Raw genomic sequence first — 17608 nt, forward strand, 5'->3', positions numbered from 1 at the left:
TCAGAAATCCCGTAGGTACGAACAAGTAAAAGGTACCAGAGTCATAATAAATATCACTTGAGATAGGTAGACATGACAGTCTTCTATTAGACACTGCCACCCACTTTCCTCCCATCGTAATTTCTCAGCTGTTTTAATGGGATAAAGCTGTTTTTTTGTTTGTGATTGGTACATAATATAGACTTATTACCTACAGAATTTTGCCTGAATCGATTGGAAGACAGCTGAAAAGTAACGGTGGGCGTAAAGTGAGAAACAGCGTCTAATAGGAGACCTAACTATATGTCGATTTAAAGGATTCCAAACATTAGTAGTTCTTGAAGGAAACATGTATTTTACAAATACCCAACAAATATCAACCTCCATAATAGCTTCTTCTCCATCTAATACAGCATCTTGATTGGATCATGATTAATCCATTTTCCAATGATGTCCTGTATTGGGTGCTATCCGGTATTGGGTGATCTCTTTTTTTATATGAAGGAAAAAACTTTGAAAATTGAAGTAATCAAAGGTCTTGTGATTTATTTATAAGCAATATTTTACCTTAGGGTGGCAAAAATTTGAACACCTCCTCTAACTCAAGATTTTTACACGTTTATATTTTCCATATAAAAATGGGCCACCTCAATGTGGCATTTTGCACGGTTTTCCGACTCTCTGCCATCGGGGCCCGGCGATAGTTGGTCGGTAATTTTGGTCGCTTGCCTTTTCTCATCGCACCGCTGTTTGTTTTGGACCAACCAGCAGTGCAGCCTTCGTGCGGTTGCGTTCACTGCAGCCAACAGTTTTACCAGGGACTCTGGCGAAATACGACGTGTTTCTGCTGTTGTCGTTCCCAAACACGGCGGTACGCATAAGTTTTCATTTCGAACCAAGCGAGGTCCGTTTCGCGGAGTGCGTGTGGCGAGTTGTAGATTTCTCGAAAACCGTGCGCGGCATTATCGGTTTTGCGGCGGTTGAAGAAAAGTTGTGTATGACCGCGTGCAATTACTCGTACATGAGCATAGGAAACTGCGTGCGTAGAGTGTGAATGTGTAAAAATCTCTGAGCTGACGCGTGTTGCAAGTGCAGATGAAATAAATAGCTTCAGTATTTTTGGCATATTAAGCCATCAAAACCACTGACGAAGAGCAGAAAATAAGCTACTTCAGAGTGCTTGTGAGAGTGCTTATTTATTGTTCATACCATAAAGTGTACACACGGTCTCAATTTACTGGCCAGTGGTAAAAGAACAAACTTGACCAGCATCACATCGGTAGCTGCAAACAAGCAAACCACGGAGTGAGATCAACGAACAAGGCGTCCACATCCCGACATTGAAACAAGTTTGTAAGTAGAACATGGCGATCTCACTGCAGTAGATTTGAATGCATCCAACGACACGAACCCGATCCTTGCTTCTCACAGTTTGAACGCTTTATGTATCAACTGAAAGTGAAAGAGTTTTCCCGTCTGAGTTGGCGTCTTGTCCCCAACCTCGACCTTCCTTTCTTATCGATCGAATAGGGGTTTCTGGGATAATATGCACTGTCGGGACAAAACACACCATGTCAATTTCTCAGAAATAAAAAAAAATTGAGCGAAAAATACTATGCTGATTGATGAAATGTTGCAAATGTTCGATGCCCTGAAAATTTGATACGTTTTGAAAAATTTAACAGGAAAATAGACCCTAAAATTCCAAAAGCACGATTCTGATGTAACTTTTTCGATCATTTCACTTGTTATTTTGAAAGTGATGAATCAAGAATTTTTTCAACCTTTTTCCAATAAAAAAATAAATGATAAGAGACTGGGTCAATAAAAAATATTATTATTTATGAGATAATTTGGCGAAATAACATAACGATTTCTAATTTCCGCAACATTTTCTGTTAACCTCTCGGCTGGGGCAGATCGATCTACTCCAAAATAAACTTTAATCATTAAAGTTAGGTTATTTGAAGTCTTTTCCAACGTATTTTTCCACAATTGTATCATCTTATAAGCAAAAATCATCTCCTCATCTTCTCAAACTCCTTTTTTTGTCGCTAAATAAAATTTTGTTTCAAACACGATGGTGCATCTTGTCACAGTTTTGTGGTGCATCATTGTTTAGGTGCTTTTGGAGGCATGTTGTGGTGCGTTTTGCCTCAAATAGTAGTTCATCGTGTCCGTTAAATAATAATAATAATACATACAAGCTTGTAGGGTGAGCACAAACTAACTGTCCGTGTATTAAAACACTACATACATGTTGTTTAGTTTTCATTACGGCACATCTTCCTTAAATGGTGCATTTTATCCCAGGCCCTCTTACAGCATGGTAGGAGAAAAGGGTCATAACACCTTATCAAAGAAAACATCGTCATTTATCGCAAATAATGTAGCCCTAAATAGTGTGCAGTCACCGGTAAAATAAATTTATGAACTTAAGTGCCTACTGGCATGCAATCGCGTAAACTGGCAAAAGTCGTTTGTTGATCTGGTAAATTATTTCGGTACAATATATTTACATCATATTTAACATATGATTTCTGCATACAAACCAAAACACTTCTTATTTTGAGTAAAATTTTGATTTTTACAAAGAGAAAACAGGAGTGTCTTAAAATTATGTGTCAAAATTATGTGCCCACTTGGCGTTTCCTAACGTAACAATATTTTATTCTTACTTGTCCAAAGTTTTCCATCACAAACAAGCTGTTCAGCTATTAAAGACTTTTGGGATACGTTTTGAGGTGATTTGTGATTGTTCAGGGGAATCATTGGTCGAAAATGGTGCAAAAATACTTCAAACCGGTAATGCTGAAAAAAATAGTAAATAGAATATGTCATATACTTCTTGTTACATAAAATAATTCAAACACGATTCAATAAAGTGCTTCTATAGCAAAATGGATGTAGTGTGGATTGTATTGTATGAATTACATTATTCAAGGTACCATCAAAATCACACATAAAATTACTAATTTTGATCATGCAGGCACTGGTACATATGTTGCAAATCAGATATCACATAAAAATAGATGTAATGTGAAAGAAAGTAAATGCTTTTATTCTCTGAGTATAGCTCAAAGTTACTTGATACACTTAAAAGAATGTACTAATAATTGCAGGACTTATTATCATGATGTAACACGTCATTCAAAATAAATTCTATAAATTTATTGTCTGGAAACTATGGGATAGAACGCTTCTTCATTTGAGGCTAACGCCTGCAAAATTTGGCAGTTTTAGACCCCCTCCCTCCCCCACGTAACAGCTTTTGTATGGAAAATTTTGAATTTTTGTATGAACCGTAACACGTAGGAAGTGTTACTCCCTTCCCCTGTTGCGTTACGTAATATTTGAACGATCCCTGAGTACCGTTCATAACGATAGGACAAGAAATGGCCAAAAAAGGCTACCAAAATTACTTGAGCTATATCAAGTTGGCAAATAGAGCGAATTTTCGATTTTTTTTTTAACATTTCCAGTAAACATGTTTGAGCTGAAATAGAAATTGATTTTAGAGTTCATTGAGCTTGTTTGAACAGACTTTTTTGGCAATTCCGTTACATATCAACTAATTTTTTAGCAAGAAGACAAAAACCATAATGGCCTACTTTTTCTATCAAAGGAACAGTGCTGGAAAAGTGCACTTTTCGGTACTAAAAGTAGCACTTTTCAGTACTGTTTTTGGAGACGTCTAATATCTCAGTCTCTTCATGCCATAGCTTGTGATTCAACATCCGTTAAGCTATCCGGATCCGATACAGGATGTCGATTTTGATTGATAATCGAATCGTCTAGCGATTGTAGAGGAGGCAGCAGAATCAGCTAGTCTATGCGGCGTCTTACCTGTTCTATGCTCCAATACGAAATATAGGCCTGTATGATACCGATCTGAGACGAGACTCGCGAAGACGGTCTTCTTTTTCTGTGATTGCTGAGTTTTTTCTTGTTCCACTTTGTGTTTATGCCAATCATGCGCAATCCGTTCAAACTCTCACATGAACCTCTCAGCAAAAAATGATTGGGTTTGCATCACATGGAATCATAAATAGCCTTTTGAGTGAAATTTCATGCCAGCAAACGTAGCAGACATTAGAAATAACTAATATTGTGTTTAGATCTATCAGCAACTTTGGATAAAACTGGTCCGTTGACTGAAGTTTTCAATAACAGTTTATTGCAAATACAATAATTTTCACTTTTGCAGCCATGGAAACGGTGGGCTGCATCTGACGTTTCGTGACAGCGGAATCTGGGCTGCATATGACGTTGATATTTTTCCTCTTCGCAAGTCTCTCTCAGATACCGATGGGTGCGAGAAAAAATTGTGACATTCGTAATGTTGTATCACAACCTACGTGATTGAAAAATACTGAATTTGTTCTACGCATGGTTGTGTCCATGTGGGCACTCTTGCAATATGTTTGTGCTGATTGAAATAATTCAATAAAATGGCAGTTTTCGTAAGAGCAAAAAATGTTGTATACGACACGTTGCAATACTTGCCTTTTTCAGCACTCATTGTATTTACAATGTACAGCTCGTGCTGAAAAAGATCATCATTTTGCAAATTTTTACATAAATAAGCATTTCACAATAACTTGCATTAAATTTTAATTTAAAAGTAAACAATTATAAAAAATACGGTTTTTGTATTTCTTAGTAAGATGAACTTTGAATGTAATAAAAAAACGAGTTCTATCCCAACATGTTCACTGCCTTTCTACAAAAAAAAAAAAAAAAAATCGTAGTGTTTTTTTATTTGTCAATAAAACCATTTTTTACCACTTCTAATGTTGTTGCATTTTGAAATTTGTGTCAAAATGCATACCAGATAAAACATGGAAGAGGCTTTTGCTCAATAACTTTGGGTAGACTATCTATTCCAAAAACATTTAACTGGACATTGATCTTGAATACTGTTCAGCTACATTGCACAATGGTCCGAATCGGCAATTTAGCAGGAAAAAGGTGAAACCTACAACTTTGCTGAAGGCTGCACGCCATTAACATTTAAATCTTGTAAGTAACAGGCAAATTTCGCGTTTTTTAATTGTAGGTTTGAAGTTATCTTTCTCAATTTACAAAAATGACGTTCTGTTTGCTGAGAAAGTTGTGGCCATTTAAACGACGCTAAAAGAAAATCACCTTCATGAGTTAAGGGCATCTAAAGACTTCATAGGTTTTCATAGTTCACTTATATTTGCTTTTAAATTCAAAATCATAAGAATCATTAACTTGCAATGGTCAGCAACTTCTTAAAACCACATTAACGTAAAACTGAAAACAAAAAAAAATAGACTTTAAATTATTTATGCAACAAGTTTCAAAATAATGCTTATCAGCACGAGTTGTACATTTACCCAACGAGGATGGCAAGTTAGATAAATAAGACAAGTGCTTAAAAAATCGATTTTTGCAACGCGTTGCATACAACATTTTTTTTAGCAATTATGAAACAATGTCGTTCTAGTGGGATTATTTCTAGAAACATAAGTTAACCCACATGGACAAACAACCATGTGTAGTGTTGACTCAGGTTTTTCAATCACGTAGACTGTTCACACAGGACTGTCACAAATTTTCTTTTTGGAATTTCTCGCCATAATAGGCTGTTTTTCATCACGCCAATCTGTCATGAAAAGGCCTACTTTCCTGCACCGAAGTATTCAGTGCGGGAATAGTCATTACGCAACTGAAATCAGTGCTGTAATGATTCATTACGCAACGCTTTCTCATTACGCAACTGTTTTTTGTTGCGTAATGAATCACTACACTACAATATTTCAGAAATTGTAAATGATGGTGAATGCATTTCTATATAATTTCTGATACCCCAAAAAATGTTGAACGTAATTCGCTGCAGAACTCGATTTTCACAGCACGAGTCGTACGAGGCTTGCCGAGTAGGATAATTGTGACAAGTGCTGTAAAAATCGAGTCATGCAATTTGTTCCGTAAACTATTATTTACTCATCGGTATCCAATTTGACTCTGCATTCGGAACAGGTAAAACGCTGTCTTAACATTCAATGTTGTGCCATATTTTACACACAGTTGCTCCTCATGTTGGCAGATGAGGTGTGCTGAGCAAACCGTAGAAAGGTCCGGATTTTTTGTTAGATTACTTTGCTAATTTTAATGCATCTTCTACGTCCTCTAGATGATCCGATTCATAATCAGAAAAGCTCTTCTGCGTGAGACTTGGATCGCCCAACGGATGTAGTATCAGAAACTAGTTGAATAAATTATTGAATAATTCTGAGCAAAAGATACCTGTGATAAGAATAATTTAATAGTTAATGAAATCAAAATCAGTGTTTAAAAGTGCTGTCCCCAAGTTAAAACTTTCAGAATCAAATTGCTAAGCTCAAATAAAGAGTTAGTTGAATAGGGACTTAATTATATTGTGTGTTATAATTTACGCTTTCTTTCTAAATGTGTTATTCTTCCTAGTTTAGTTTAGAATAGTTAAACTTTTCTATTAACTATGCTGGTTAGTTTCGGGAATAGTTTGTGTACATCTGTAGCAAACTTCTTGAATATGATGATATAAGGAAAATTTAAAGTGCCCCAGGGGCGTTTTGGGACATGTTCTCCAACGAGAGCCACCGCTCTTCACCAGCTGATTCAACCTAGCTGGGTGATGATCGTGGTCAAAGCAAGGCGTAACGATAAGTCGGTTATTTACATTTTCTTCGGCTCATTTTGAGCTTCGCGTGCAGCCCTGCTCGTCAACAGTGCAATAAGCTTGTTTTGTACTGCGCCGCCGTTGAGAAAGAGAAAGAAAGGAAAGTGATCGGTATTCACAGCATAGGTACCCCTCGAAGGCAGACGTTAAGTAGCCGGCAATAAATTATTTATGGATGGCGGTGCGGTATCCTTGCGGAAATAATCAAGAGAAATTCCAGATCCACGAGAGATGGCTGCGTGGTGTGTCATTTGTTGTTTTGATTTCAAATGCTATGAAGCATAGAGAAATACAGTAGCGCCCTCAAGTGTAGAGTATGTAGAGATGTAGAGATTGTCATATACAGTGTTGTTAAAAATTTCATTCTTGGATTTGAGTCAATTTATTTTGGTGAATAGGGTCCTAAAGGCCTGTCCCAATTTTATTGCCAAACGCTTAAGTTTAGGCCAAAAACACATGTTTACTCAATTTTTATATTTTTTTCTTTTGTTTAAGTCCAAAAAACATTTTTTTAGATTTTGCCACACTTCTTGGCTTAAACTCAAATTTTGGGTGTATTTTGCTTTCCGTGTCCCTTCCGAAATGTCAAATAGGAACAACCCCAGTGTTAAAATTAAAAGCCCTGTGGTGTTTTTGTCGATTAAGCAAACGTCAAACGTGATCAAAAGTGTCAATGTTCATTTATGGACCCAATTTTTAAATTAAAATTTAAATATGATGTAGCCGTTGTTTGAGCGGGAAAAATTGCTAAAGTAGTTGCGATAACATGCTCTTTCGTATCATTAAATAAAAACAAGATTTCAATAAACATTTTAGGACCCAATTGATGGCAACCATTTGTCTTCTTTTATTTAACGTTGGTAGAACCCAATGGAGAACAAAATATCAGCACATAATAGAGTAAGTGTTCAAAAGATTCATCTCAATAATGCTGAAATCGTATATTTCAGGGTAATAATCAACTCCATGTCTGAAAGACTTCATGTAAAAGCTAATATTTATCAAGGCAGCATTTTGGGACCAATATTATACAATATTTTCACATCTGGGTTACCTCAGGGATGTCAAAATTCTTTGTTTGCGGATGACACAGTCCTTACCAGCAAAGGACGAAGCCTGTGTGCCATTTGTAATATGTTATAAAAAGTTTGAATATTTTTTCATATTTGCAAAAATGGAAGATTTCTCCTAATACTTTCAAAAATAACATTAAGGGCATTCCAGTCAAATGTAAAAACTATACAAGCTTTTGATCTTCAACCAAATGTTCAGGCTAGCCTTGTTGTATGCTGTATCAATATCGACTAGCAGTTGTAATACATCGATTGTAATACATACAATTGTATCGAATGTGAATAATCCTTTCATTACACCACACAAATTATTCCCAACACAACAATAATCGCAGCCAACCGGTTCAAACAACACAAACTTTCTCATGCCATTATAATTCATTTCCGAATAAAATTCACACCGATCCTAGCCCAAGAAATTGAAAAATAGCCATAATCCAAAAACTGAAAACCGGCGTTCAATGACTCTTTGCGTGCCACACATCATGATCTGCAAACAACTGCAACCAACTCACACATTCAGAGTAACCTACCGACTGTTTACAGTTTCGGTAAATATGGAAGTCCTATCGTCCGGTCCGTGGTCGTGGCTGATCGTGGGTGGACGAAATGAATAAAACATCAACCGCCAGTCGCGGTTCGTAGACTCCGAAGTGGCGTGACTTAAAATTAAGAGCGGAGACAAGTCCATCGTCAGAGCTAGACAATTTCTAAAACTGTCGCACATCCGTATCATCCAGCTGGATGTTGGAATGGGTGTAGCCAAATGTAGTCAGCAGGGGCCAACTCCCCCCCCCCTGGCCGTTGGGAAATAATTACAAATGAACTAGGATGCCGGTGCCATTAGTGGATTACCTAAGCAATAAACAATCTTAAGTTAATAATGAATAGCCTTAACAGAGATATTTTGGCTTCAACAGAAAGGTTTTATCCTCTTAATTTAAAAACCCTAGCTACGCTCATGGATGTTGGTCCAATAGTTGTTCGTCGTTGTTTAAGTTATCCTTTGGCATTTGGGGAATTCAAATCGATTAAATCGATTTGTTTGAGACCACTCTCAACTTTCGACCACTCTCAAGTATACGCTAAGAAAACATTCGAATCATTCCCATTTAAGAGGACGTTAGACATCTGGAAGGCATGCGTGTTTCATGCTTTCGTTTCTAGTTCAGTGTGTCATCGTAAGAAAGGTGGTCACCACTTTTCCCCCAGCGCTTGTTTGTAGTTAGTTATGGTTGACTCGCGAAAAAAATGTGTACTGTGCCGAACTGTAAACTGGAAATGGCAATTTTCTTCGAAGTGTGGACAGGCCCACGCTCCACCAGTCGATTTTCCCCCCTGCGGAGATTCGCTCTACGAAGTAATAGCCCAAGTACAGTGACCACATGCAAGCTCGATCAACCATAGTATGTGGAATCGGCTTAACTATGTGGTATTAAACTTGATGCAAGCGGGAATGTTTTCAAGGCCCTGCCGGATAAATGATGGTCATTTGAATGGGAGAAATTGGGGTCAACTGACTGTTCCCAAACGACGAACATGATGACAGGTTTTTTTCTCGTTGTTAGGTGCGTCGGGCTAGCTAAAAGTGAAGACTAAATGACCGCGTTTACCATCATGCAACATCAAGTGAAAACATAACTGTGTCATGTTTCCCATAACGGAGCACTGTCGGGTAGTTGTTGTTTCGTAAAAATACAGTGATTAAGCCAGTTTCTATGGGCTAGTTTTGCGCTAATAGTTTGTCTTTATACATGGGCGTTGCCAGATAGAGTCTTAGTTAGACCTTGGCAGCAAAACTGAGAATTTTTCAATAAATCCATTCAGGAAGGGTGGAGGATAATTTCGTCAAGGAATTTCTTAAAGGATTTCTCTAGATATTCCTATCCTATAAATGAAGATTTTCTCCAAGATAAATTTTTGGTCGAATCTTAGACAAGCATCTAGGTTTCTGAAATAATTGGTGGTAATAGTTCTTCAAGAGCCCAAGAAGAAAGTCCCACGTGAACTTTCAAAGATGTTTTCAGAGATATCTCTACACTAATGTTGGAGAAATCTTTGATTTATTTGATTACACTCTTAAAAATAATGAAAATTACTCTGGACGTAATTCTGGTTATGACTGAATGATACATGATGTAAGTGATGGAACGACACAAAAACGTGTCCTTGAAGATGTATTGAACAAAAAATGTAATTTTACATGTTAAAGGACACGAAAACGATGGAACTGTGATCGTCATTTCCCGAATCAGACACTAACGTATTTGAAATTGGACACCAATTTACGTCATTCGGCTCGCTTCTTTTATGTGCATCCCAAAAGACGTAAATCACATTATTTTTTGGTACTGTGTAGGTCCTAAATGTTTGGCCTTTTTTTCCGATTAAATACCACCTAAATCAGTGGTTCTCAACCTTTTCAAAGTGGCGGCCCCTTTTGAGGTTCTTTTAACATGGTGCGGACCCCTAAAAATTGATGTACTTGTAATCAAAGTTCATGGAACGATCTTTAATTGAAACAATAGATATTTTTAGCAGGTACTCTCAAAAGGCTGGCCAGTAATCCATCACAGATAGTATAAGAGTTCTGCTATAATTCTCTGTAGTCCACTATGTTCACTAAGAATCTAACTAGGAGTCTGCCAAACCCCTTTCCAAGAGTCAGAAGTTCTTCAAAAGTAACCGACATCTAATTAAAAATCTTGATGTAGATTTCTTGGAGAATCATCACTTAAGGTTTTCACAAGATTTAAAATATTTCTCTTAGCATCCCTTATGATTTTACCAGAATCCGTAAAGTTATTCCAAAGAATGGTTAGAATTTCTAGAAGATTTTTTTAATATTTTTAGAAACTTGCTATTGAGGTATAAGGACCTAACTTACAGTCGTTGAGAGAACAGTGTTGAAAATTTTGCCAGGTTACTTCTCAGATATCCGTCAAGAAACTTTGAGATTTTTTTTAAAGTATCGTTACTTCATATATCAATTGAAAACCGTATATCCTGCTGGCAGAATCTAGAGTTACGCAAATGATGTAAACAGTAAAAAATTTCAAATTTTTTTGATAGGGTTCTAAGCCTTTTGATAAGATCTTGTTTTTTATTAATAACATAATGAAGTGTGTTCTTGCTACTACTTTGGCCATTTTTCCACGTTGAAATCATTAGCGCCAAATAACGGATATATCACATTTAAAGTTTTAATATTTTTAAAATGGGTCCGAATTTGAACTCTGACATTTTTGATCATATTTGATGTTCGCGTAGTCGACAAAACCGCCACAAGACCTCAACTTTGGAACACTGGGGTTGTTCCTGCCTGACATTTCGGAAGGAACTTGGAAAACAAAATATACACAAAACTTGAGTTTAAGCCAAGGGGTGCGACGAAATTACAAAAATAGGAAACATGTTCTTTTGGACTGAAACAAACGAAAAACATTTAAAAATTGAGTAAACATGTGTTTCTAGCCTAAATTCAAGTGCTTGATAATAAAATTGAGACAGGACTTTAGGATCCTATTCACAAAAAGTTTAATAACAAACTTCCAAGGAATTTTCGCGAAATTAGCAAAGGACTAAGCATCAAATATTCCAAGAATTTCCGGAGAATACCTATTGAATCGATTAGAGTAATGTTAACAAATATAGGTATAGCAGCCGATGTTGAAAACTTTCTCTTGGAAATTTACACGGAGCCACAAAAAAATCTAACTTTGACTTCTTATGACTTAATTCGACTCTTCCGTGGGACAATCTATATTTGGCTTAACTGGCATAACACTCAGTAACTAGTTTGCGTTTGACAGCAGCAAAATAATCTACTAATTGGCTTTCGAGGTCTCTCAGGTTGCTTAAAACAAGTTAAATTTAGGTGAACTCGAAAGAACCCAATTTTGGCTTATTCCACGGACATACGTCTCTCTCTGTTTTTGACAACATTGCTGTTGCGAGAAAGGCAAAACAACACAACTGCTGGTAGAAACTAAATTCTGTTTACTCAAATTTAAGTTGAAAGAATTTATTTTTTGGATAGTCCGATTTCTCCGTGTTGGAAATATGTTAGTTTCATTTTCCAATTCCAATTCTTGTTCAAATAAAATAAGGCTTACGATGATAGAATAGCATGGAAAACTTTTTATCTTTATTAGCCTATTTAGAACAAAACGAAATAATTTACAAAACCCTAGGGCTGTGCTAATATCGATATTATCAATAATATCTATATTATCAAATCGACATTATCGATACGATATCCGGATATCTCTCGACCCGGTATTTTTTGATATCGATAAAACTATTGCCGGTCCGATAATCATAACTATATTTATTGATTATATCACATAAATGAAACTGGTTTAATGCAAATCCAAATATCCGCTGGGAGTAGCATATCATAACTACAAAATTCAAGTAATGGACCACATAATGCGAAAGTTGGTTTGAAAGAAAAATTGAAATGGTCGATTTTGCTTTTGAGACCATCTTTTCGAAATTATCGGATATCGGTTCAATACCGATAATGTCAAATTCGATATATCGCCGATACCGATAAGGAATCAATATAATATCGCCGATACCGATAAATAATCATTGTGCACACCCCCTGGCACGGCTCCAATGGGCCCAAGGACCACCAGTTTTGAAACCCTGAGCCAAATCATATTTGAACTGTAATTTAAAAAAATAGGTTAAAAAGTCAACCTTGTAGCTATTGATCATATTTGACGTCCATGGAGTCGAAAAAACGCCACAGGTGTTGGAATTTCTAACACTGGGGTTGTTTCAGTCTGACATTTCAGAAGGTACACGGAGAACAAAATTCACCCGAAATTTGAGCTATACCACCGATAACAGACGTTCAAGTGCGATTGTAAAACTGTGTAAGGCAATTAAGGGTTATTTAAAATGGCAGCACAAGTAGCAACATGTGGTAAAATTGCAAAAACAAGAAAACATGTTTTTTCACTTAAGGTGAAGATGAATCGAAGCCAAACTTTAAATTTTTATGAGCACAAATCTGGAGAACCGAACACCTGTTTGAGTTGAAAACCTAATCGATTGGTCACCTCCAGCTAGTGATCAATCGATTAAGTTTTCAGCTTAAACGGATGTTTGGATCTTCAGATTTGTGCTCTTGAAAATTTGAGGTTCGGCTTCGATTCATCTTCACCTTAAACCAATAAAAAACATTGAAAATTGAGTAAATATGTGTTTCTGCTTTAAACTTAAGCATTTGATACTGAAATTAGGACAAGGCTTTAGGACCCTTTTAGGAATCTCTTGAAAAAATCTTCGGAAATCCTTGTTCGGTCAGTAGTTGAACAAAAGTAATGTCTTAAGAAATATCCCAACGATATCTTAAAATAATTGTTAATTAATGATAAATAATTTTGACAAATATTATCGAAAAAAAATCTTGAACTGATAACCTAAAAAGAACGGTCATTAGTAAAATCCTTATAGAGAATCCGTGTGTATTTCACACAGGATTCCAAAAGGAGGAAACTATTGAGAAATTCTAGGATGAGTCGTTAGTAGAACTGTTACAAAAATTAAATCCTTCGAAAATTTCTGGGGAAACTTCTCATATTATGTAGTGAAGGATGTTTTGCTAAAATTTGTAAGAAAAAAAACTCAAGAAGAATTACCTCACACCTTTAAAAGCTAAACCATCCATAGCATACGTTGAAAGTTTGGTCCTAGAAGCGTTTTAAGGTGAAAGTTTGGTCCTAGAAGCGTCTTAAGGCGTACGTAGTCGATCTTCTTATTTCATACTTCTTGCTAGTGCACAACGGTAAATAGAAATAGCACTGTTGTTAGATGCTTCTTTCGCGAGATTTGTGCCTTCAAAGTTTTGGTATATTAATGAATTTGGATTCCAAGCATTTGGAGTAACATATGAAATAATTCTTGAAGATATTTCTGAAGGATTCTTGAGAGAGAAGCATTGCGGATTCTTCAGAAGAATCTTTCGAAAAATTCTCAACAGAATACCAGCAGGCATTCTTGTGTTATAGGCGAAACTCTGGAGAAATAAATTTTTCTTGGAAATTCCTTTTGTTCAATTTCGGGCCAATTACACCGATCAAATCTAAAGTGTTTTTTTTTTCAATCCGTCAAAAACCGTTAACGTATGGGAACCTTGATTCTTTTTTAGTTTCCACTTTGTCCACTGTAATATGTAGAACGATGAAGAGACGGGATTGGTGGTCTAATGGCTACCGTTTCTGCTTCATAAGCAGAAGGTCATGCGATCAATCTTAAGCCTATCTCTTTCTTCGTACTATGTAGTTCTATCTTTTCCTCGTACTTTGTAGTTCTATCTTTCAATTGCTTCTATCTTCTACTATCTTAATCTATCACACACTATTTGTTCATAGCGATTTCTATAATCGGAGACGAACAAAAACCGTTTCCCTACGCTTCCATTCTTTCATCATTATACCACGGCATTCCTTGCGCCTGATACATAGGCAGTATGCTAACCATACAGCAAATATCCCTACATAAAAACTTCGTTACCCCTATAGCTGCCGCGTGAACTGGCGTAGATGCAGACGTATATCTGATCTACTGTGGTTCAGTTTTAATGCAACATCAATTCTTCCTTCTTCCCTTCATTGATCTGTATTCTGACGTAGCAGGCGCCATTGTTGCCTAAGGATACAAGATCATCAGCACCTACCTATACACTGAGGGTGTCTGTTAATCCCAAACATTCATCCGGTTGGTTCCTTGTGTAAGTGCAGCTGATCTGGCGATACTGGAGTAGCAACTACGGGGACCAATCAACCTCAAGCTAAACAATATTAAGTCCGATGAAATTTTGCCTTAATTTATTAGCTACCTTTCAGACAAATGTTCGGAAAAAAACATACAAAGAGAAGGCAAAAAGTGGCGAAAATTGTCATTTCCCAACAAATCAGTGAATAATACCTTTGAGATCGTTTGTCTCTCTTGATAGAAATCCTGGCTACGTCCATGTCCATGATTTAGGGTTGGAAAATTTTGGAATGGGATGTTGTCTGTTGTATCCGTCGTGCTCCATTGCATCACATCCTCCCAAAGCTTATGCGAGAGTTAAACTAATAAACACAATTATCAGTTAAATTTTCTAGTCTTTTCGGATGATAGTAATCATCTGCAGCTTCTCGAACTAGCGCTACGGTGTGATGAGAAGGCAGGCACATAATTATCTAATTTGACAAGCGCTAAAAGTGTTGCTCACCCGGTGAACTACATTTTTGTTTTCTGCTGCTTTTCCTTTCACGTGACGAAAGCATTTGTGAGTGTTGTTTTGTGTTTTATCCGTTTCCCCGCTTGGCTGCAATCATTATGTAGATACGCACTTGTGACGTTAGTTTTGCGTTGGATCGCTGGCAATGCAAACAACTTAATGGGAAAATTGGACTGCCAGTATTAATTGAAAATAAATATTTTGATTTGTGGTGGGTGAAGATTTGATGTTTTCATTTTTATCTTGGAATGATTATCTTGTACCAATTTTACATGTTGTATTATATTGTTAGATAATAATATTAATCGATAATCAGTTAGTAACTGTTGAAGCCCTCAAAAGAACACTTAGCTGAGCAGCAGGTTCCCAGTTGGGACGTAACGCCAGAAAGAAGAAAAAAAATAAAGGAAAAAGGATAACTCAACCTTGATTGATAAATGTTTTTTGGATTGCTCATTGGTTGGTTCAACTTTCTTCGACTATAATCAAGTACAACGCTTGCCTAAAGTATGGATTAGCATCACAGAGTATTGAAACACCCTTTTTCAATATTAGAATATGCACTGAATAGCTTAGAACCGCATTAATATTCTGTTGGTTCAACAAATTCAATCTCTGTTGATTCTCAATTTTGTAGTTTTGTGTTTTTTATTGTATAATTTGTACAGCAATATAAGATATTGTAATACTCTGATCAACGATTTCATACTTTAGGTAGTGTATGTCAAAAACTAATGTAGGAGCTTAAACTTCATTCAGTATAGTAAACTATACGTTTTTGAATTTAACTAAAATCCGCCCATATACATTGAATATAAAAAACTATCTCAACAATCGCCTTGCACCCGATTATACAAAGTGGTACGACTTGTATGGTCAGCACCCGCGGGCTTACACAAACAGTCACGTTCAAGATTTCTGGTGTTGTGTCCCAATTCAACCACATTGAGAATAAAGCCCTCCACTCCGATAATAACTACATTTGGGGTAAAATCTATCAACTAATATTGATGGGGGCTTGCATCACAAAGAGTGGATAGTTGTTTAGCCAACCGTGGATCAGAAGAGGAAACATGTTTTGGTCGTTACCTTCAAGTTCTTGGAAGGTTGATTGCCTTAAGAGGTTTTAGGGAAAGGTAGGTCCCATGAAAAACAAATATATGGTTCTGATGATGAAGTATTTGTCTTATTCCACTGAATCCATGAAAAAAACACAACATTGAACCTACATTCACTCACAATTTAGGTTATTTGCTCACAATTTAGGTTATCGAATTAGTTTTTAACAACTTAATAAGTATTGCTAGAATTCAGCCATTCAGTCACTTAACAAAAGTAGGTGATCGTTTTAATGCAAAAGGCTGGTAAAACGAGAATCCATTTCATGGATCCACTTTTCAGCCGTAAAGTGTGTCGGTGTCGTGTTAGGTTTCGCTCAGTTCGAACGACCATTAATGGCACACGGGATCGGCTGATTTAGGTCTTCCGATCATTCCACCGAGCAAACAGGCTGTTTCAATGATTTGTAGTAATATGCACAATGTTACTTCTAATGAGAAAAAACGATACAGATATTGCGGTGTAAGATTCCTATAAGACACTGCAACCCAATTTACGATTTAATTAGGTGAACTTTTTGGAGTGTTGCAAAACTTAAAAAGTTTAACAATTCTTGGTGATGCGATTCCATATTGTAGGCAGGTAGTTTGTAAAGTACTTTGAACTAAGCTGATTACCGTTTAATTGGAAAGTCTGATTACATGTAATACAATAAGAATTCATGTATCGGTTCGTTATTTGATTCCAACAATTTTAAAATACATGTACCGTAGCGGTGTGAATAGTGTACAAAAAAGGCCATTATAAATACATGAGAGCAGCCGCAATGGATTCGATTCCATTCCTATTGAAACTCCATTCAAATCAGCATCCAACAAACCCATCAACAAGTGCATCATCGCACATGTGTTCAAAGCCGCAACAACTAAAGCTTTCAATTCATTTCCGTCGGAATCTTAGGCCAACCTAAAAAGCCATCATGTGTTGCCGCCATTATCTTCGACCTTTCGTACCGCCAACGAAGGCGTCTAAATGGCAGCACGTCTTCACAAAAAATCATCACCACCGTCTCAAGTGCATCGCTCGCTTATTCGTAGGCTTATATGGAGCCAGATTGACCGACGGTGAACACGTGAAAGTATATATAGTTTCATTCATTATTAAGGGTTATTACACAATGGGTCTTGTTTTACCCTTTTCACGCACTCACCTGCTCATTGTGGTAAAAACGACTAAAAAGGAGTGAAAAAGCCTACTGTGATTTAACTGACTCTGGCTGGTTAGGGCACGCTACTAGGGGAAATCAGGGTAAAAACGACACTGTGGGTAAGATCGACACTAGACCTGTTCATATTAAAAAAATGTCTGGAAATCTACCGGTCAAGCAGTATTCGGAATTCTCATGCCAAGAACAATGTCTGGTAAAATTTTCAGCTCATTTGATAAAGATTTCAGTATGCTTCAAGTTGAAAATGTGTTTTGGGCTTATTTCAAGGTTCGAAAAATCATAACTAGCATGTGAAAAATCAAAACCACTTGCAATTACCACTATTTGAAAGCTAA

General features: G+C 36.6%; 1 protein-coding gene across 1 annotated transcript in view; it reads left to right on the forward strand.

Annotated features, from left to right (window-relative positions):
• Positions 1-731: 731 nt before the first annotated feature.
• LOC5567539 overlaps positions 732-17608 on the forward strand; it is a 92777-nt gene continuing 75900 nt past the window's right edge. The window contains exon 1 of the mRNA XM_001657484.2: positions 732-1332. The gene's annotated coding sequence lies outside the window, so the exon portion shown is untranslated. The remainder of the gene's footprint in view (positions 1333-17608) is intronic.

The sequence above is a fragment of the Aedes aegypti genome, chromosome 3 (assembly GCF_002204515.2).
Source record: "Aedes aegypti strain LVP_AGWG chromosome 3, AaegL5.0 Primary Assembly, whole genome shotgun sequence".
Classification (NCBI taxonomy): Eukaryota; Metazoa; Arthropoda; class Insecta; order Diptera; family Culicidae; genus Aedes; species Aedes aegypti.